The 23,976-nt window shown below is 22.5% G+C and overlaps 1 protein-coding gene across 2 annotated transcripts in view; it reads left to right on the forward strand.

Annotated features, from left to right (window-relative positions):
* The first annotated feature begins 8,611 nt into the window (after positions 1-8,611).
* LOC122509350 (elongation of very long chain fatty acids protein AAEL008004-like) overlaps positions 8,612-23,976 on the forward strand; it is a 41,344-nt gene continuing 25,979 nt past the window's right edge. Inside the window, exon 1 of one of the 2 annotated variants that reach the window (XM_043623352.1) lies at positions 8,612-9,121. The gene's annotated coding sequence lies outside the window, so the exon portion shown is untranslated. Of the gene's footprint in view, positions 9,139-23,976 lie in introns of both variants that reach the window. The other variant, XM_043623342.1, reaches the window with a different exon arrangement.

Raw genomic sequence — 23,976 nt, forward strand, 5'->3', positions numbered from 1 at the left:
AATAATGAGACGTTTTTCACAGAAATGTTTATCTAGAAATAAATAAATTATTTGTGTATATAAATACTTATTTTTTCTCATCAACTGACATATTTAACTAAACAAACCAATAGTAATTTAAAAAAAATCAAATTTATTAAAATGTAACTTAATTGAAGTTAACAAATAGTGGGTTTTTTTAATAAAGAGCCAACTTTCAGTTAGTTGTTCCTCCTCTTTCGAATGCTGTAAAATTTTTTTTTTCAATTAACATTTTAATTTATTTTTTTCAAAATTAAAAATATTTTTCACTTTTTTTATCTTTTTTTTTGCTTTAAAATAAAGCTTAATATGTGTACTTTCCATACCCGATTAGGAAAAAATGCCGTTTTTTTCGAATTATTAATTAATTAATTAATAAAAATCAGTAAAAAATTACTAAGAAATGAAATATGTTTTAAGCAAGTAAACTTTTTTTAATTATGAGATTATCATCGTAAAGCTTACCTAATTCCGCATCAAAAAAGTATAATTCCACCTATTTTTACAAATACTTGTTAAATAAATAAATAATTGAAAATTTATTTATTAATTTTTTGAAAAAAGAACATTTTTTTCTTTTTTTTTGCTTTAAAATAAAGCTTAATATGTGTACTTTTAATACTAGATTAGAAAAAAATGCCGTTTTCTTTTGTGTTTCGAATAATTAATTAATTAATTAATTAATTAATAAAAATCAGTAAAAAATTACTAAGAAATGAAATATGTTTTAAGCAAGTAAACTTTTCTTAATTATGAACTTATCACCGTAAAGCTTACCAAAGTCCGCATTCAACAAGCATAAACTCAACTGTTTTTTATAAATAATTGTTAAATAAATAAATATTTGATTATTTATTTATTAATTTTTTTAAAAATGACATTTTTTCATTTTATTCTTCTTTCAAATAAGGCTTAATATGTGTACTTTTAGTACCCAAATAGTAAAAAATGACATTTTTCTTTTCGTATTATTTATTAATTAATTAATAAAAATTATTTAAAAAAATTAATATTAATTAATATTTTTCAAAGAAATAAACTTTTCTTAATTTTGGGCTTGTCAACGTAAAGCTTACCAACTTCCGCATTTAACACATATTGAGCTTTATTTTAAAGCAAAAAAGAAGAAAAAATGTCATTTTTTCAAAAAATTAATAAATAAATGTTCAATTATTTATTTATTTAACAATTATTTGTAAAAATATGTGTATTTATACATGTTTGATGCGGAATTAGGTAAGCTTTACGATGATAATCTCATAATTAAGAAAATTTGACTTGCTTTAAAAATATTTCATTTCTTAGTAATTTTTTACTGATGTTTATTAATTAATTAATTAATAATTCGAAAACAAAAAAACACATATTAAACTTTATTTTAAAGCAAAAAAAAGAGAAAAAAATGCTGTTTTTTTAAAAAAAAGTGAAAAATATTTTTAATTTTGAAAAAATAAGTTAAATTGTTAATTAAAAAAAAATTTTACACGATTCGAAACAGGAGGAAAAAACCTTTCGAAAACATATAGGTCAAAATTTTGTCCACTCTACTGTATTTTAGCTATATTAGCTAAAGAAATCCACTGTTCACGCATTACCAAAAACTTTAACCCCCTCCCCCCTACAATTTTTAATAAAATATCTTAATATTTTATGGGTAAAGTTCGCTCCTATAGTATTAAAGTTTGTGCAAAAATCTGATTTGAAGACTTTCGATTTTAAGTTAGGACAATTGAGAAATTTTGCCCCATAAATATATGCAATAAATATATTAATACAATTTTCAAAATTAATCAATTATGAAGAACTGTGGTATCTAAGGGTTTTTAGGTCATTTATTACGAAAAATGTCGGATCCATTACGGCGGACATACAATTTATAAAATTAAACGATTTTTATGAAACTTGGTATATACGGATTTCTTGGGTCCCTGATTACAAATTTGATTACAGATTTTTTAAATTCAAAATGGCGGTTCCATATAGCGGACATAGAAATTTTTAAATAAAGTTAATTTTAATGAAACTTGGTATCTAGGGGTTTTTGGTCTCTGATTACGAATCTGTTGTCAGATTTAAAAAATGTGAAAATGAGCCCGGTGCTGAAAAAATCAGATATACCTAAGATATGAAATACTGACAAATTGGATCCGCCATTTTAAATTTTTGAAATCTTATTATTTAAAAACATTAATTAATTTGTACTGATACAGTACGCGCATGATATTTGTACGTCGTACTTGAAAATTAGCATATTCGTATACGCTAGAGGCTGTCTGGGTACTAAGTGCCAACCAACGTTAGGGTGTCCTCAAAAATATGTCTTTCAAATTTTGTTTACGCCACCCTTATTTTGATTTCAATATAAAAATAAAAATTTTTCTGAAAATCTGAAGCCGATTAATTAATATTAATACGTGCCAGTAATTGATCGTTATTTCCCATTGAAAATACATTGGAAAAGTTGACTTTTTTAGTTTTTTTAAAAAGATTCATAATTTTTAAAACTTGAAGCACAAAATTCTCCAGGTCACAAGTCTCTTCATTTTAACTGTATTATAAGACAAAACTTTTACAAAAATTTAATTTTCAAAATTTTGAAAATGGCGGAGGTTTAAAGTGGGTCATAAAAATACATTATAAATTCACCATAAATATTTATTTATATTTAATTATTTTAATTTATACTAAGACCAACTTTATGAAATATAATATTAAAGAATTCATTTATTGACAACTTTGAAAATAATCAATTGATTAAAATTTTTTATTGTAAAGGATCAACTGTCAGAAAAAAATTATTTTTAAGTTTTTCTGTTTTTTATGAATATCAAAATTGTTTGTTCAAAGTCAAAATATAATTGTTTCAATTAAGGTAAATGTCCCTATTTGTGCACGTGTACCAATTTGTGCACATTTGCTCATATGTGCAAATTTAAATAGAAATCAATTAAATATAGTGTAGTAAGTAGTTACTTTTTATCGTGTAAAGTATATTTTGGCATAAAACAGTATTATATAACAATAAATGTTTTTAAAAAATTAATAGTTAGCTATTAGCATTTTGCAAACAATCTGCAAACAATCAAGTGACTTGACAGGTTAACGTTCTAGAGTTTGACAGAGCAAAAAAAACTAAATTTTTGTAAATTAATGTGAGTATTTATGAGATTTGATATTAATTTACCTTTTTCAACCACTGGTGCATATAAAGGTGAGTGTATTCTGGCTTATACCATGAAAAAAATAAATCGGTTCACAAATTGGTACATCAACCTTTTTAGGGTTTCGTGGCCCATGGCCGAAAGCCTTATAGTTTCACTTTGGCGTCCGTCCGTCCGTCTGTCCGTCGTAATTTGGGGCACTATAGATCCCAAATCAGTTTCGTGGCCCATGACCGAAAGCCTTATAGTTTCACTTTGGCGTCCGTCCGTCCGTCTGTCCGTCGTAATTTGGGGCACTATAGATCCCAAATCAGTCAGTCAGTCAGTCTTAACCACAATGGTTTATGATAACCAAAACAGGATTCGTAAATGCCTGCTTTTATTTTTTCTCTATTTGTCACAAATATATTATCTATGGTAGTGTGTTTTTACCATTTTTTTTACCATGGATTTAATCAACTTGTTAATTGGTGGAGAATCAATTTATAGAAATTAATTGTACATTAATTAAACATCCATAGTTTTTCTTTTAAAATTTTTTTTTTCTTTTTAAATGCCACGAAACCCTAGATGTAGGCGTTTTGCGCCTGCTTCTCTTCCAATTTTTTCATAAAAACACAATAATTTACTATATTTTGACATTAAAACTTTATTTTAAGTCATATTTGCTTTAAAAATTGATATGTTTTCTTATCAAAAGAAAAAGATTTTTATAAAAAAAGTCCAATTTTCAAAATTCATAATGGCGGATCCAATATGGCGGACAAATTTTCAAAAACTCATTAGATTCGTTTGAAACTTGATACTCGGGGTTTTTTGATTCGTCATGACGAATGTAATGGACAATTTTCAAAATTCAAAATGGCGGATCCAATATGGCCGACGAATTTTCAAATAAAAACTCATCGGTCCGATGAAATTCGTTAATCACGTTCTTTAGCTATTAAAATGTTTAAATTCTTTCTAACGTTGCCCCTTTTTCACCATGTTGAAGTAAACGTGAATTGGACAGTCTTTTAAAAATTTTTTTATACTTTTTCTTATTTATAATATTTAGATTTAAGTCTTAAAAAACTAAATTTAAATGCTTTTTTAACCCTTAATTATTTTTGTCTGCAAAACGCTGTTTGCAAAAATAGGCATTGCCCATTTTACAAAATAAATGTGTTCGAATTTAACAACAGAAAATATTGCTCTTCAGAACTTTATGAAATCAGAACACATTTATTTTGTAAAATGTGCAACTCCTTTTTCTGCAAACAGAGTTTTGCTAACAAACATAACTAATGATTAAAACAAAACATTAAAATTAAGATTTTTCGAGCTTTAAATTTAAATATAAATTATGTCACGTTATTTGTAACATTTAGAATTATTTTTCTGATATTTCGTATAGTAGAAAAAATTGAAAATTAAACAAAAATTTGAAAAAACGGACTTTTTTTTATAAAAAACATTAATAACTTATTTGTTTATAAATTTTTGATTTTTTTTATAACGTCATTCGACAGAGCGCATATGAAAACATAAGAAATAATGATTGATGAATTTTTCTATTCATTTTTAAGTACCGAAATAAGTCCTCAAACTTCATGCCAAAATTTTGTACATTTGTGCGTTAAAGGGTTATAAAGAAAATCAATTTTATCATTTTCTGGGGTTCCTAGTTCGCAGGGGCCCCGGACAATCTAACCCCCAAACCGTCTATTGCTACGCCACTGTGTCGCTAGTTAATAATTATTTATAAAATTTTATAAATTAATATTTAAAATTAAGTAACAAGTTGAAACAATGTGTTCGATAAAGGAGAAAATCACCAGTGCTATAAAATAGTGAATTATGAAAATTGTTATTCTAGTTTCTCTATTTCATAGAACCACTTCTTTTATTTTCATATCGTGCACATTAGTCATTCAGCTTTTAGATAAAATTAAATGATAATTAATTAAGACTATCATTTGCAACAAATGTTTAACAACAAAATTAGAATTTTAGCGCTATTTATAGTGCAATGCAAAATATGACGCCGCTATACTAATCGGAATCTCGCGGGGTAAGAAATTATAATTAACAAAACTTTTTATAATTTTGAATTATTATTGTTATTAGCAGTATATTCTATTGCTTAAAATAATGACTCTTTAATTACACATACATAAGCATTCACAGGTGTTCTTGAAATTTATTAGATACATCAGAAACTTTATGCTCATTTACACTTGTGTTAATGAGTATAATTTAGTGCAAAAAATATTCTGATATTTCTTCTAAATTATTAATTATTTCTTCGTAATCACGAATCATAAGTCAGATTTTCAAAATTTTTTAAACTCAAAATGGCGACATTTTTTTAAAAATTACTCAAATTTTCATGAACTTTTTCTGTCTCTCACACTCTGAAGTTGTCTTTTATTTATACTTTTGTTTTTTGTTATCTTTAGATAGATTGTATATTATGTTTTCTAAAATTTTAATAAATCCTTCGAAAAAATTTAATTATTTTTATAAATAGTAAAATTCTTCACAAGAATTAAATTATTTTTAATCAAATTTAAATAAAATTACATGAAAGAATTTAATTATTTTCAAAACTTTCAATGCAATTTTTAAATATATTCGTCAAAAAAATTGAAGGAATTCAATTATTTTTAAAAAATAATAAAATTCTTGTGATGAATTCAATGATTTTGAATATACATTTAATTTTAATAAAATTCTTTAAAGAAATTCCATTATTTTCGAAACAACTTTAATTGAATTCCTCGGATCAATTCAAATATTTTTAAATATTTTCATAAATTTCAATTATGTCCAAAAATTTTAATAAATTCTTTGAAACAATTTTTATAAATAGTAAAATTCTCCGAAAGAATTCAATTATTTTCAATTCACTTTTAATAAAATTTTTCTTCATAAAATTCAAATGCTTTCAAAATTCTCAATTAAAATTATTAAAGAAACTCCATTAGTTTAACAAAAATTCAAAGAAATTCTTCAAAAGAATTTAAATAGGATTTTTAAAAATTTTAATAAAATTCTTTGCAAGAATTCAGTTATTTTCTGAAATAATAAAATTCTTTAAAGGAATTCTATTATCATGAAATTTTTTGATAAAATTCTTTGCAACAATTCCATGATTTTCAATATATTAATTTTAAAATTGAAAATATTTGAAAAGAAAAATTATAGAAAAGTGAATAATAATGCAATTTATTTTGCATTATTTTTGTTTATGAATCACAATTTTTTTAACAAAATTATTATTATGTTTTAGAAAAAGAAGAAAAATATTTACAAATTTTCTATTTTTTTAATCTTATTTTTGGAACAGGATTTTCCACAGAAATTAAAGACATTCAAAAATTTTAAATTCAAACCTTTTTGAAATTAAACAACTTATAAAAGTATTTGTTATAAAATATGAAGATATCGATTGCTCCGAGTCGAAACTCGGAGTGATCGATTTCTTCATGTTTTATAATAATTAAAGATGACCAAGTAGTAAAATAATTATTTTATATTATTATAAGAATATTGTTACTGTAACTTCATCAAAATTAATTTCATCATTTTAATTTAATTATTATTTTCTAGAATTTTAAATTATTTTTTATGAAAATAATTAAATTCCTTTAAAAAATTTATTATTTATAAAAAATAATAATTAAATTCCTGTGAAATTTTTATTATTTATGAAAATAATTAAATGTTTGCGTACATAGTTGAATTTTATTTTTTGAAAATAGTTGAATTTCTGCAATTATTTGTAGGGGAGAGTGGGGCAAAGGCGCTATGCGGGGCAAAGACGTTTTTTAAAATATCTCCTTTATTTTCTGTCTATTCCAATTGGTATTAAAAATTAAGTTGCAATGCAATCAGACCAATTGATTAAAAAAAGAAGAACCTAAAAATGTCAAATATTTTAAGAAATATAACAAAAAAATTGTTTTGCAAAAATAAAATGATAATTTTACTGAACAAACTTTTATTTTTTAAAACATAAGTTTAAGTATTTAATTTTTAAAAACGAAACATGTAAATAAATTTAATATTTCTCTTCACAACTGGCGTGGTGTTTTAGTTTAATTTTGTATCTAAATATTTTAAATTTAAAGTAAAAAAAAGTAATATTGAACATAATTTGGTTAAAAACAATTGAATATTCTAATTTTTCTATGTATTTATCGTATTTATTCACAATATAAGGTTAAAATCACTAAAAGTTTTTATTTTTTATTTAAATAGTTTAATTATTTTAATAATATGTTGTTAACCTTATGTTTCGTAAATATTATACTAATAATTATCACTTGTTAATTTTTTTAAGGCTTATTTAAAAGAAAGCATTTGCTTTCTTTTAGAAATATAAGCGAAAACGTCGCTGCCCCAGCGTGTGGGGCAAAGGCATTTTTTGCATTGTTTTTAGATTTTATTAAATAATGTATTTATAATAATTATAATATACTAAATAACAACTATTAAAATTTCTTATTGATTAGTTTTAAAATAATGAAAAACAAAGACCGCATAAATTAATTGCTTAATTTAAAAAATATACATCGATAAATGTAAACCTAGCGCCTTTGCCCCACTCTCCCCTAATTTCTCCAAAATTGATTTTTTTTAGTGTTTTCAACAAAAATTTAAATTTGAAAGTTTTCAAATTCTATTATTTTTAAAATTGTTAATTTTATTTTAAAAAAGTGAGTGAAAAGTCAGCTGTGCGCTTAAACGCGTAAATTGTAGCTAGTTGTTTATAATAATTGTAATTGAACTATGTAATTTTTTATTTTTTTTTACAAATAGCAGTAACGTTCGCGATTAAAACAAGTTAAATTAATGCTTAATTGGTTCAAATTTATAAGGAATTATGTCAAATTTGTTAAGTGGTACATATATGTACCGTACGCACGAAAGGGTTAAAAGTTAATGTTAGATATTTAATATTTTGCATTAAGAGTTTATTTTACTTTCAAATTGAGAATTTAAGAATGTATAAAACAAAGAAAAAAGAATAAAATAATAAAAAATAATAAAAAATATTTGGCTTTTTATAAAAAAAGTACGTAAAGCGATTTTGTTTAATTTTTTCTAAAATCGTAATAGTTAATTAAAAAAATGAGTCTCATTATTTTTTGTGTAATATAAGGAAATAAAATTGTGCATGTATTTTTTGACACGCCCTTATAAAACATTATAGAAATTCTTGGAGAATTTGATAAGAGTTTACAAGAAAGTATCAGTAAAAAAAAGTGTTATATAACATTTCTTTGAATGACGTAACCCTGACCGGTGTCGATGACAGGAGAAATAACTACATGGGGAGGGAATCTGGACCCGTTCCTATTGACGGGGGGGTATCTACCTAGAATCGGGGGTCCCCCACTGTGAGATATTTTCCACTAAGACCCCACTTCTTGCACTTATTGCAGGAAAAAGTTACGAGCCTATGGCGGGCCCAGTTCTGCTAAGAACGTTGAGACGCGCGAGATAGCAATTTTTGATATCGATTATATTGATATAGTCCCTTAAATTATTCATCCCCCTAATAAAAAATAAATATTTATCTTTTGAGAGAAAAAAAATTATTCCAATTATTTTAGAATTAAATCGATAAGATTTTTGTTTTAATTTCTGAAAGGAAGTTAACGAAGAAAAACTCCCGGAAGAGTCACGGTACCAGTGTACGAGTTTTATGCAAGTTTCCGGATTTCCACCTTTCTTTTCTGAGAGCGCGTGTGTTGAGTATAGTGACACGCAAGGACGTTTTCAATATCTTTTATAAGAAAGAAGAGAAGATTACCTGATAAGAGGAGAAGAAAGTTAACAACAAAAGGGAGGGCGGGAGGGAAACAATTCAAATTTGGCGCTCCTCAGCTTCAGTTAAACGAGGCATGAGGATCTAAGGACAAAATTTAGCTGAACAAAATTACATCGAGGTAGCATTTCTTTACATGTACGTAAACAATTTCCGCTTTTATAATATCATTTATAATATCACTAATATCACTAATGTTGTTACTTGAAAAAATACTTTCAATTTAATGTAAATTAGTGCTTCCAAATTTTTTTTGGCTTCGATCAAAACAATTTTGGCCAAAAGAAACAAGATTTCTATTATCTATTCTGAAATTCAGAATAAAAATTGCACAAATGTCAACTGCGCATGTTTAATTGTCTAAAAGAATGTTTATCAGTTTTTACTAAAACATACAATACGCGAAAATCAGTCCATAACCTTAATGTCAAAGAATATGCACTGATTTATTGCAAAATAAAATCCTTTTGTAGAAATAATTTTACATTTGATAGATAAGAGGATGCATATTAAAATTAGAAGAATCCGCTAAAATAGAAATTACTTCTTTAGGGTGAGATGTTTAAAAATAGTCTTTTTACTATTACTTCAATTTTAAATAAATTTAATTATATGAAGATTTTTATGCTTTAACAGATTAAAAATCTGTTAAATATTAGAAATTATCCTTTTTGAAATTTAAAACTTGTACGTAGTTAATTGAAACCCAAGGATTCCTTCCTAATAAAATTTATTTTTCCTATGATAATGATGAGACTAAACTCCGCAACATTGATATGAACGAAAAATTGGAAAAGAATGTATTTCAAGCTAAATTCATCTTCAATTTTAATGTGCCTGGATTTTTAACAAATTAACTAGAGGATAGTTACTTACAAATAATTTTGTAGCAAAAATAATAAATTTTTAATTATTTTTTCGTTTTTAAAAACGTTACGGACTTTAGATTCATAATATGTTAATAATAAGACTATAATTAGTCTTATTATAATAATAATAGACTATATTACATAATATTAGACTATATTATGACTAATATAGAAAAATTTTAACCAAAAAATGAAAATATTCACTGGCGTCACATATATATTCTTATAAATTTAAAGAGTTCAAAGTTTCCTTCTAGAAGAAGCAAAACAATATAAATATTACTAACAAAGTTATTTGCAATACCGAAAAAAGAAAATGCACTGAAAATTGATACTAAAATTAGCAGTCGAGAATGTAATACGATGAGCTTCTAAAATAAGAAATATAAATCGTTGACATTGCAAAAAGTAATCAGTTCCACGTTGAAGGTAGACTCCATTCTTTAGAAAAGTCAAAAAATGTAACGAAACATTTTTAGAATTAAAAAAAGGTGTATAGAATAGATATTTATTTTTCTTATTATGTCAACTAATTTCTTTATGTATTTTATAAAACATGTTTAATTATATAACCACTAATAGTAAAAACAGTATACACACAGGCTTTAGTTGTTCCACCAAAGAATTTTTTGATTATTTGAAACTTTTGTACAAAATGTTTTTCTTATGAAAAAAATATGACATAAATTCAAAAGATTTCCATTAATTTACATTAGTTATTTATTTACATTAATTATAATTTAATCACTTCCAAATATCATAACATTCGAGCTAAATATTATGTCAATATTGCCTGTCAATGGTGAGACAATTTTAACCCAACATTATCAATGTCTGCCTGGCAATATTGATGAAATAACCCTTTCGTGCCTCTAGGACATATATGTCCCAAATAAAAAAAATTGATGATATTCTAATAAAAGTTAATCAATTAATTTGCGGAAAATTTCTTTCTATTCCGAATGGCCGTTGCTACAATTAAAAAAATAATAAATTACGTAGAACGATTATAATTATTATAAACAATAGGTAAAATATTTATAAGAAAATAGCGAAACTTAATATGTCCCACTTGGAAAAGTTTATAATATTCTTATAAAAGTCAATCAATTAATTTGGGGTGAATTTCTTTCTATTCCGAATGGCCGTTGCTACAATTAAAAAAGTAATACATTACCTAGTACGATTATAATTATTATAAACAATATTTAAAATATTTATAAGAAAATAGCAAAATCTAATTTTTCAAAATTTCCTCAAATTCGCTTAAAACATCTTACTCAGGGGTTTTCGGGTTGCTGATTAAGAATCTTAAGTTAGATTTTCAAAATTCAAAATGGTGGACATTTTTTTTTCAAATCTGCTTAAATTCGCTTAAAACTTGTTATTCGGGGGGCCACCATTTTGAATTTTTTAAAATCTGACTTCAGATTCGTAATCAGCAACCCCGAAAACCCCCGAGTAACAAATTTTATTTAAATTTGAGCAATTTAAAAAAAATGTCTGCTATATTGGATCCCCCATTTTGAATTTTCAAAATTTTGAAAATCTGACTTCAGATTCGTAATCAGCGACCCAAAAACCCGTGAGTAACAAGTATCAACAAAATTCAATTGCTGGGTTTCTCAGGAGCACGAAAGGGATAATGTTTCAATTTTAAACATTATTCAAAATAATACATTTCTTTTATGAGAAATAAAACTTTTTAGTTTGATTTGCAAAATTGTGTACAAATGTTATAAAAAGAAGTTAATAACAACATTCTAAAAAACATGCTGTCATAAAAAATTTCATAAGAAATTCTACACAAATTTCTGTGTTGAAATTCGTTCAAATTTTATAAAAATTGCGAATCTAATTTTTTTTTTAAATATTGCATGAAAATTGACTGGGCATTCGTACGAAGTTCGTACGAGGAATCGGTTGCGTATGGATTTTTAATCAAAATATTTAAAAATTCACTAGAATTTTTAGACGACAATTTTTTTAATCAAAAACTGATATCAAATTCTAATATCACTTATTATTATTTATGAAACCCCATATAATATTCAAACTTTAATTTAATTGTTAACTAAAATTTATGTGAAAAAATTAACAAGTTATGATTATTATAAGCTATGCTATTCTGTCAATGGTAATTTTTATTAATTACTGTTACTCTTTAGTTTGTAGAACTAACCTCTAGTTATTATATTCTAATTAATTTAATAGGTAACCTATCAATCAAAATAATTACATAAACTAATAAAATAGCTAGGTCTACTAAACAATTTTTAACCAAAACCAATAAATACTTATAATAACTATTTTTAAAAAATTATATTTTTAATTCTGAATTTAATATATGTTATTATAAATAAAAATTAATACAATTTCAGGCGAAATGAATGAAAAAGAATTTTAGAAAGGAATTACAATTTATTTTATCAATATGTAATGGAGTCACTTTTATATGAGAGTAATAAAAATGGAGAATTTCTGCGGACACGTTTTCGTAAGAAGTCGCATAGATTTTGCAATCTTTGCTGATCCCAACTCATGTCCTAACTACTGTACATATATAAACACCTGTAAATAAGAAATTTCGCACAGACTATTCTATGTATATATATATGCAAGAAACTCAATGCAATAGAGACATATTATTCTATACTTGACTGTATCGAAATAACTCGAATCTACGTAATTATTAAATTTATTATTATTATTGACAGACAAATATCATTCGTTCTTTACCCTGATTTTCAGTAATTACCTATTCTCGTATCCTGTGCAGTTTAATGAAAACAACAAATATTTGGAATCCTTTTTTTTATTAAAAATTGGTACTAGAAGAAACCAAAATAAAAAAGTTTTTCCCTTTTGGTTTACGAAATGAATTTTTTTTACTTTGTATGCACAATGAAAAATAAATTTTTAATAATATTAAATATTAAACTTTTAAAACTATTACAACATAAAAACATCTGTCCCACTTAGAAAAATTTATATTCTTATAAAAGTCAATCAATATTAATTTGGGGTACATTTCTTTCTATTCCAAATGGCCGTTACAACAATTAAAAAAATAATATATTACGTAGTACGATTATAATTATTATAAACAATAGGTAAAATATTTATAAGAAAATAGCGAAATCTAATGTGTCCCACTTAGAAAAATTTATAATATTCTTATAAAAGTCAATCAATTAATTTGGGGTAAATTTTTTTCTCTTCCGAATAGCCGTTGTTACAATTAAAAAAATATTAAATTACTTAGTACGATTATAATAAAAAAACAGTGCTGGCGCAGTACAGAATTTTTTGTTCCTCAAAGTTCAAACAAGCTTCGATGTCAAGTACTGTCAGAAAGTAGAAAAATTGTTCACAACGCTTTTTGACAGCATTGATTTTTATGACCTTTATTTTAAACAAATAATAAAAAAAGTTGATAAAAGTTTATAAACATAAATTGATTGAAAAAAATTCATATTTACTCCAATATTTTGTTATATTTTTAAAAAATAATTTTACATAATTTTCTAATTTTGTGAAAAACAATTTATTTAAACAAAATTTTAATGTTAACCATACTTGGTACTTTTAGAATCTTATTAATCTTCCTAATATGAATTTTTAAATTATTACTGGTAAATTTTTCTTTTTAAATAATTTCCATTTTTAAAATTAATTTATTCAAAATCATCGAATTGTTTCAAAACTTTTTTGTCACAAAATTAGATACCTAATATTAGAATTTCTTCAAAGAATTTTATTATTTAGAAAAATAATTGAATTCTCGAGAAGACATATTATGTTAAAATTTTTGATAATTCTAATTAACCACTTTCTGAAGAATTTCTTTAAATTTTTTTTTAAATAATGGAGTTTCTTTAAAAATTTTAATTAAAAATCTTAAAAATAAAATAAATTTTAGGAACAATTTCTTTCAAGTCTTTGAAATAATCGTGTTTGTTAATAATTGAAATTAAACATTTAATTATTGAATTCAATTAAAATTTTTTAAATTATTTTTTAAAAATTTTATAACGAATTAAGAAAAAAATTTAATTCTTTAGTGAAATTTTTTTGAAAATAATTGAATTTTTGCAAAGAATTTTACAATTTATAAATGTAATTGAAGTTTTTCGAAGAATTTATGAAAATTTTAAAAAATAATTGAATCCTTTAAAATTTTTTACAACGAATTAAGAAAAGAAATTGAATTCTTTCGTGAAATTGTTTTGAATAGGGGAGGGTAGGCTACATTGAACCGGGTATTTTATAAAGTCCAAGAACTAATTAAATTTTACAAATTTCGATCAGGTTTTTGTATCAAAATTAAGCTGAAGTACTCCTTTAGTTAATACACACGTTACAAACACAAATTATTATGATTAAATAATTAAATTTAATTTTTTTCTAGCCAGTTACACTTTTCTTATTTTGAAGAATGTGTGTCTACATTGAACCACCTTTAATAAAACACTACAATTTACTTCTAAAATAATATTTCCACTTACACATTGTAAAAAATCTTATTTTTCACTCAAAAAAATAGAAAATTGTTGTTAAAAAGTTATTATTTGTTAATATAGGAGATTAATATATTTTGATGTCAGGTTAGGTAGGTAAAGTGACAGTTTGAGTTTATTTCGTTCACAATTGTGATGAAAGCATGTCTTCCAGTATTTTTCTTACTAATTAGTAGAGCAGACAACTTTACAACTCTTAAAATTGAAAATTCTTTGCTTTTTCGGGTGGTTCAATGATACCGCACTCACTGTATACACATGACAATCACAACAAAAATGGTTTATAATAAATTTATGTATAAGAGTTAAAATTCTTTATCACATCGGAATATTGAAGTTGGCACCCTAAGCTAAATAAATCACAAGTTTACTAATTTTTAAAACTTCCTATTTCAAAAAAAAACTTGATTATATTTCCACAAAATTTTTTGTTTTGTACGTGAAAAACAGTTTTTTTGGTTTTTCTTTATAAATAATAAACCTACGTGCCCGAAATTTTTGGACATAGTTTGTTTCAGTAAAACTAACTTATATATTAAATAAGAAAAAATTTCACTCAGTCATTTCTCAGAAAATTGAAGTGGTTCACTGTTGACGCTGGTTCAATGTAGCCTACTCTCCCCTATAATAAAATTTTTGCAAAGAATTTTTCTATTTTTGAATATAATTGAATTGTTTCAAAGAATTTGTTTTAATTTTAGAAAATAATTGAATTTTTTCGAAAAATATTATTAAAAATTTTTTTTAAATTGAAAAAAATGAAATGTTTAAAAAATGAAATGTTATTAAAATTGTATTAAAAATTTTTTTAAAAATTGAATTCATTCATGAAATGTTATTAAAATTGTATTAAAAATAATTAAATTTTTGCAAATAATTTTATTATTTATTTATTTAAAAAACATAACGGGACATTGCCTTTTATAAATAAAATTGAATTGTTTCGAACGGTTTATAATAATTTTAGAATATAATTGAATTTTTTTGAAATATTTAATATCGATTTAAGAAAAGAAATTGAATTCTTTCGTGAAATTGTTTTGAATATAATAAAATTTTTGCAAAGAATTTTTCTATTTATGAATATAATTGAATTGTATCGAAGGATTTTTTTTTAATTTTAGAAAATAATTAAATTTTTTCGAAAAATATTATTAAATTTTTTTTAAAAATTGAATTCTTTTGTGAAATTTAAAATTGTATTAAAAATTTTTTAAAAATTGAATTCATTCATGAAATGTTATTCAAATTGTATTAAAAATAATTGAATTTTTGCAAAAAAATGTACTATTTACAAATATAATTGAATTTTTTCGAAGAATTCATTAAAATTTTAGAAAATAATTGAATTTTTTTATAACGAATTCAGAAATAAATTAAATTTTTTCGAAATTGTTTTAAATACAATTGAGTTTTTGCAAAGAATTTTGCTATTTATAAATATAATTGAATTGTTCGGAAACATTTATTAAAATTTTAGAAAAAACTTGAATTTTTTCGAAAAATATTATTAAAAATTAGAAAAAATGGAATTCTTTCATAAAATATTTTTAAAATTGTATTAAAAATAGTTAAATTTTTGCAAAGAATTTTATTATTTATTTATTTAAAAAACATAACGGGACATTGCTCTTTATAAATAAAATTGAATTGTTTCGAACGTTTTTTTAAAATTTTAGAAAATAATTGAATTTTTTTGAAATATTTAATATCGAATAAAGAAAACAATTGAATTCTTTCGTGAATTTTTTTTTTTGAAATAATTGAATTTTTGCAAAGATTTTATGTCGAATAAAAAATATTGAATTCTTTCGTAAAATTTTCTTGAAAATAATAATTGAATTTTTGCAAAAAATTTTACTATTTTTTAAAATAATTGAATTCTTACGAAGAATGATATTATTTATGCGAATAATTAAATACTTGAGAAGAATTTTATTAAAATTTTTAAAATTATAGAATACAAATAATTAATTAGTAAATTAGTTAATATAATTGATTTTTTTAAAGTTTGAGTCTAAAATTATTCAAAAATTCATATTTTAAAATAAAAAGTTCTGTAATTTGTATAATTTAATTTAATTTCAAATTAATTTTTTTCCCATAAATAACTGTACTGTAGGTTTTTTAATTGATAGAAAAGTCGGAAAATACGTGAAAATCCATGAATATCTTGAGAACATTCTAATTTCCAAATATATTGCTAGGACGTCTGTAGGATATCCAGAAATATCCGTTATTGCTGTTAGGAAAATAAAAATGTACTACATATTAGGGCGAAAAGAGTTAAAATGTTGAAAATTGTTACCAACTTGTAGTGGAAAATTAGTCATTAATTTTTATTTACTTTATTTTTTTCGAAAATTCTATGTAAGCTTAAAGAAAGAATTTATTTATATATAGTTTCTTGTCTACATCTTTGTCATTTATTTTAATTAAAACAAAAACTAAACTTCTTATATATATATATATAGAATAATTATTTGATTTAATTGGGATATAAATGTCTACAAACTGATCACAAATATGTTTATTTATCTTTCTCTATAAAATAATACATAATATTTCTGTTTTGTATTTCATTACATATTACATGTTACTCAACCTAGTTGAGGTATAAACGATTATCGATTTTAATGGTGGTTTTACATAAATTTTGATAATTTAGTTTCAAACATTTTCTCAGCACTTCCTTCTGAATTATGTAATTATATTATGAGATTTATAATCAGCAAATTGAAAATTTTTTTCTGATATTGTTTGCTTCAAAATATACTATAAAAATTAAAAACAAAAAACATTTGGTATTGGACGTATGCAGTTTTACTTATTACACAATAAACTCCATCAGCAAGATATATTGTACTCTTTATTAAATTCCATTTAAATTCCTTTTATTGCAGTGAAAACACCATAGTAGAGAAATAAATCTTTCCTTGTTGTGCAATCAATATAATTAGCAAATAAGTAAAAGTTCTCCTTAGTGTTTAAGAATTAAATTTTTATGGTGCTTTTTAAATACTTTTTTTCTTTAACTTTTCGTAAGTGTTTTATGATAAATTTTCTTAATATATATGTCAATGTCACAATTATCTTTTTTTCAACAAAATTTCTCGAGTGATCTAACTGTAAATAATTGAAGTCAAAAAGGGATCTAACTCATTTTTTATCAAATTTTAACTATATAGAAAAATAGACTCTATTACATGTTCTTTTTAAAATTTTGCATAATGAAAATTGTATAATTAAAATATTATAATACCTAACATTATAATTAAAAATTTTTTATCGCGGTAGAAGAATTTAACTCTTTTCGACTACCAACTTTTTAACATAGATTATAAAGAATCATTTTTGTGAACTTATATGAAATTATCTCGAAAAAGAAACTCTTCCTGGTGGGAAAATAATAAATGAAAAAAATTTAAAAATGAGGGAATTATATGAAACGAAAAACTTAAAAAAAAGAGAAAATGACTTCTAATTGTGTAGTAAAAACATTGTGAAAAAGGGATCAATCTTTATTGTAAACTTTAAAAAATTTATCTACTTCATAAATAAAATTCAAATTAATTAATTAGTTTTAAATTTATTTCGAACCAATTAAAAAATGATTTAATGTTTAAATAATTCGTTTTATGAAATTAATTAATTAATAAAATTTATTTAAAATTAATTTTGCAATATTTTAAAGAATTTGCAAATATTTTAAAGGCGAAAACGGTAAAATTTCTAAAATGATAAATTGAAAATTAAATATTCTTTAAAAAACTATTTCATTAAATGCTTCCAAAAAGTAATCTTTAAATTTATTAATAAATTTAAATTAAAAAAAAACTTTTTTATATTGAATACTTTAATAAACCGATAACTTATGAATAGAGAAACTTCCATCTTGAAAGAAGAATTCAAGTGAATTCCTCATTTAGATTCATTTTCCCCATTAAAAAATAATTTATCAGTTTATTTTTAAAAATAATAAAAATATTAGAGAAACACTTTATAGAACAGTTTTTTTCCTCTTTGGAAATATTTCAAACAATTTTTATATCCAAATTTAAAAAATTTTTTAGACGGTTTGATAGAAAAATTTAAAAAATAATCGTGAAGCTCTTTTTTAAGGGGGGAAACCACATTAGGAGGCTTATTTTTATGGATACTTTAAAAAAATTACAAAAGAAGAATAAATCAAAAGTCAATAAAATGACATAAGAATTTAAACCTCAATACAGGTGAAAATAATGAAAATAAAAGATTTTGAAGGTATTCGCAAAATTGACTTCAATTTTTACCATTTTTTTTACTAATTATATGGTAAAAAAACTCCTTTAACCCTTTAACGCCCAAATGTACAAAATTTTAGCTTGAAGTTTGAAGTTCAAATTTTTTTTGCAAAATTTCACTCGAAAGTACGAAATTGTTTAAAATGTTTAGATTAGCTTGAAACTTGTTACTTGGGGGTATTAGGGGTCGCTGATTATGAATGTAAAGTCCAATTTTTAAAATCCAAGATATCGGATTCAATATGTCGGACAAATTTTTCTAAAAACTTATTAGATTCGCTTGAAACTTATTATTCGGGGTTTTTTGGGGTCGCTGATTATAAATCTGAAGTCCAATTTTCAAAATTCAAGATGACGAATCCAATATGTCGGATAAATTTTCAAAAACTCATTAGATTCGCTTGAAACGTGTTTATTTGGGGTTTTTGGGGTCTCTGATTATGAATCTGAAATCCAATTTTCAAAATTCAAGATATCTTAGTTTTATACTACAGGCTTCGAATCGACTTTAAGGCACAAAAAAAGTATCATTAGTCGAATAAAAATAAAAAAGTCAAAAGTGTCGTTTATTTAATTCAGTTTTGTTACAAAAATTTTATTTTGTATTTTCCCTGATCTTTCAATGATTTCTTAATTCAATTATATTTAGATCTTGAATAATTTTGTTAAATAATTTTAATAATTCCTATTTGTTTTTCCATTAAAAGAATTTCAATTTAAAACCTTCTGAAAAATTTAATAATTTTTAAAAATTACAACATATCCCTTCTAAAATTCAATTATTTTCTATAATTTTTAATTAAACTTAAACTAAATCTATTTTTTAAAAATAAGTTTCCAAAAGTTCTTCGAGAATTTAATTATTCAAATACAAAAATTCAATCGTTTATAATAATTGCAACTGAAACTGTCCTTTTTTAAAGTTATTAACTGTATAATACTTTCAAAAAATTATTATAAAGAAATTCTTGAAAATTAAGTTTTTTAAAATATTTAAAAAAAATTATTTTTGAAAGATAAAAGTTCTTCATTTATATTACAATTAAAAAATGTCCAACCAATTAAAATTTGGTAAAATCTTTTACAAACGATTGAATTTTTAAACAATTGAGAAATATGAAAGAAAATAATAAATTTTTAAAAAATTCTAATTAAAAATTTTAAACATGATTACGATTTTTCCAAAATGTTAAAAATGATTCTCAAAAAGTTTAATGTTATTATTTATCCTATATTTAAATTTTTGGAAATATATGTAATTGAAAATATTGAAAATAATTGAATTTTAAAAAATTAAAATGAATTCAATAATTTTCAAAATATCCAATTAAAATTGTTCAACAGTAATAAAATTTTTAAAAAAAATTATTTTCAATTGTATTTTACAAAATTTTAATTATTCTACAATTTTATATTTATACGTATATTTTTAAAATTTAATTATATCGTAAAAAAATTATTTAAAAATATAATTTTAAAGATTTGTCGATAGTTATTTTTAACATTATAAAAATTGAAATAAGTAGCATTTTATACTAAAAATGTGTCAATACCATATGAAATTTATAGTGATTTATTAAATTCGGTTAAATATTTTTTTAGAAAAATTTTTTTTTAAATTGTTTTATTAAAAAAATTATTGTTTTTATAAACAAATTAATTTTCTTTAATTTTAGACTCAATTTTTTATTTTTTGAATTTTATTTATACTTTATAATAAAGAAAAGATTTTCCGAAAATTCCCGAAATGGGTCTGATGATTTTAATGAGTTTTAAAAAATTTTCAATCACGCTTCACAGTGGAATTTTTTTAAATTTATTTTTCAAAAATGTTTACAGCCTGTATTATGAAAAACAAAATTTTTTGAGAGGATCCAAAGTTAACTAATTGTTAATTACTTTTGCTTATAACAGTTTAGATAAATTATTTTATTCTTTATTATTTATCTGGAGATTCTTACTATGTACTTTTAATTCATAGTTTGTATCATGCAGACCTCAAATATTATGACTTTTAAAATTTTTTTTAACTATTTTCAAATAATGCGACTTTTATTTAACTGCAACTTATTTTGATTTTTATTAGTATAATAGACAAATCTTTCAAATTAAATTAATTTTTTTAATTAGACAAATTATAATTTGTCTAATTAAATTTTCGAAATACATAATTAAAAAAGCTTCTGAATAATTGAAATTTTGTAAAATTTAATTGAAAATAATTTTTGTTAAAAGTATTTTATTATAAATTTCGAAAATCAACTTTTGAATATTTTTGAATTTACAAAATTTTGAAAATAATTTAATTCTCAAAAATTTTAATTAAAAATCTTCAAGTGTAAATTTAATAAAAATGAAAATTAATGAAAATTAGTTTCTAAAGATATATTAAAATATTTTTGAAAAAATTAAGGGCATTTGAACCTTGATGACGTTACACTTTGTGCAAAGCATGTGTGACGTCATCAAGGTTCAAATGCCCTTAATTCTCAAAATTTTTTCATTATAATTTTTAAAATTCAATTATTTTCAATATTTTCGTTTACTTATTTCCATAAATGCAAATACATACAAAAAATAATAACATTTAAATTTTTTGAATTATTTTTAACATTTTGAAAAAAATTTTCAATATTCAAAATTTTTAATTAAAATTCTTCAAAAAAATTGAGTCGTGAATTTCAAAAAGGGTTCAACTCTAAAAATCGTAAGAGTAATTTTTACTGTCATTATTGTTATGTAAAAATTGTCTATATAATTGTTATAATTATATATGTTATAATTATTTATAACGTTTAAAAAAAATAATTTTAAGAGTATCTTTATTATCATTTTTAAAAATATTCAACCTTAATATATTTAAAAAATAGACAGTTTCAATTATTAAAAAAATTGAATTTTTGTTTTTAAATAATTGAATTCTCGAAGAACTTTCAGAAAATTATTAAAAATTAATATAGATAGTTGATTGCGAGATGGAGTTTATATTTTATTTTATTTATTTTTTATTTCCCATAAAAAAAGAAATAAGAAGTACATTGAAATATTTATTTAGAAAAATTATTTAAGTTTTAATTAATTAAATTTAGAAATTAGTGAAGAATCAGGGAAATAAAAGATAAAATTTTTGTAACAAAGTTGAATTAAATAAACGACTTTTTTTCTATTTTTAATCGACTAAAGCGACTTTTTTTGCTTGTTAAAGTCGATCCGAGGCCTGATCATGTGAAAAAGTTTAAATTTCTATACCTTATATTATGTTTTAATTATAATTTCTATATATTATGTGTTTTCCATAAATTTTTTTTATAACTTTGATAATAATTGGACTGTTAATATAAAACTAATGCGAATTAATTTTGTCGTTCTAACGATTTTGATTTGTAGTAAAAACAATATATATGTTTAAGAAGATTTTTTGTTGATAAATTATAAACAATATGACGATGATGATGTTGCTTCAACTTTAATATCTCTATACGTTAAACGTATGTGCTCTCACATGAAGTACGTAACTTCATGAATTGTGTGATATTCTTGACGCGCTCCATTACGTGATTCCTAGGAACTAGTATTCAGTTGTGTTTTTTATGAGAGAAATGTGGTAGGAAGAAAGCGTATCAGGAAACCAATATCATGTTCTTAAAGTAATCAAGCCTATGTTAAATATGTCTACATTTTAATGGAAAAATACTTTAGGCAAAAACTGACGATAATTTAAAAAAAAAATTTTTCTTCCAAGATATATAAGTTCAGAGGTAATTACTGTCATTAATTTGCAACCTAATGAATAACTAAGTAATTATAACAGGAAAATCGCCTTTTCAATCAAAAATTTCAAATATTTAAAAAAAATAAATTTTTATATTTATTTTATATTTATACCTATCTACTCTTAAATTTTTAAAAATCAAATGCAAATAAATTTCGAGTATCCCAACTTTTTGGTTTTAAGCTAGTCACATGTGCCACTAAAGATTTATGAAATAATCTGGAGTAAGGTATTTTTTCATTTTAATCTTATTTTTTTATAGAATTAAGCTTTGTAACAAGAATTTATTTATTTAATCATGAGGGCCTCCAGCGGGGACCAATAAGGGATTTTATGGATTGCCCATATCATTGATTTGCAAAAATTTCTAAGTCCAAACCTCAAATAATTTTTTATTACTATTAAATTAAAGTTTAAAGTTATTTTAAACGATGAAAAACGTGTTTTTAACACAAAATTAACACTTTTTTGAAAATATTGAACTAACATTAGGGAAAATTCTCAATCCAGATATAAGTTACTTTTACGTAGACAGACTGTGTCCAAAATCAAATTAAATATAATTATATAAGAAAATAAAAGCTTGAAATAATATAAAAAAAATTCAATTAAACTTTTTCAAAAAAATTAGTTTAAAAATTCAATTTTTTAAAAAAATTTACGCTATGTTGCTTTTAATATTGAATTATTATTTATAAAAAAAAAAAAATTATTTATTTAATAATCGAATGTTTCTTAAAACTCAGCTCCCATGAATAAATTTTATTAACAAATTTTTAAATAATTCAATTCTTTCGACGAATTTTTGCAATAATATTTGTAACTTTTCCGAAACTAAATTTTTTTTTCGTGTTTTTAACTAAAATTCTTCTATAAATGCATTATTTTTAATTATTTTTGAAAAAGTTCTTTGAGAGTTTTCAAATTCATTTGTTTACAATTCAATTTTAAAAAATTTGAATTATTCGTAAATATATTTATATATTTATATATATTTGAAAATAAAAACTTCAAAAACAAAAATCCGCAATTAAACTTTCTCAAAAAAATTAATTCCACAGAATTGTTAGTTAAAAATATGAAAAATTCAGATTTTCAAAGATTTTAATTTGAAACCTTTTCAAAATTCAATTGTTTCTAAAAATTCACACTCTAATGCTTTTTAATATTCAATTATAATCTAAAAGTTTATAAATGAAATCAATTTTTAAATCAATTTTTATTAGAAAATTCTACTAAAATTGAATTATTTAAATACAAAAAAACAATTTATTGAAAACTTGCATGTTTCTTAAAATTGAATTATCATAAAGAATTTTATCAATAAATTTTTAAATAATTGTATTGTTTTGACGAATTTTAAAAAAATTTTTAAGAATAATAACATTTTTCGAAGAATTCGATTAAAATTGTATTAAAAATAATTGAAATTCTGCAATTAGTTTTATTATTTATGAAAATAATTGAATTCCTAAAAATCATTTTAGGGAAAGTTCACAAATGATGGCACGTTTTTTGTGGTTGGGGGGTTC

The sequence above is a fragment of the Leptopilina heterotoma genome, unplaced genomic scaffold, assembly GCF_015476425.1.
Source record: "Leptopilina heterotoma isolate Lh14 unplaced genomic scaffold, ASM1547642v1 Lhet_115, whole genome shotgun sequence".
Classification (NCBI taxonomy): domain Eukaryota; kingdom Metazoa; phylum Arthropoda; class Insecta; order Hymenoptera; family Figitidae; genus Leptopilina; species Leptopilina heterotoma.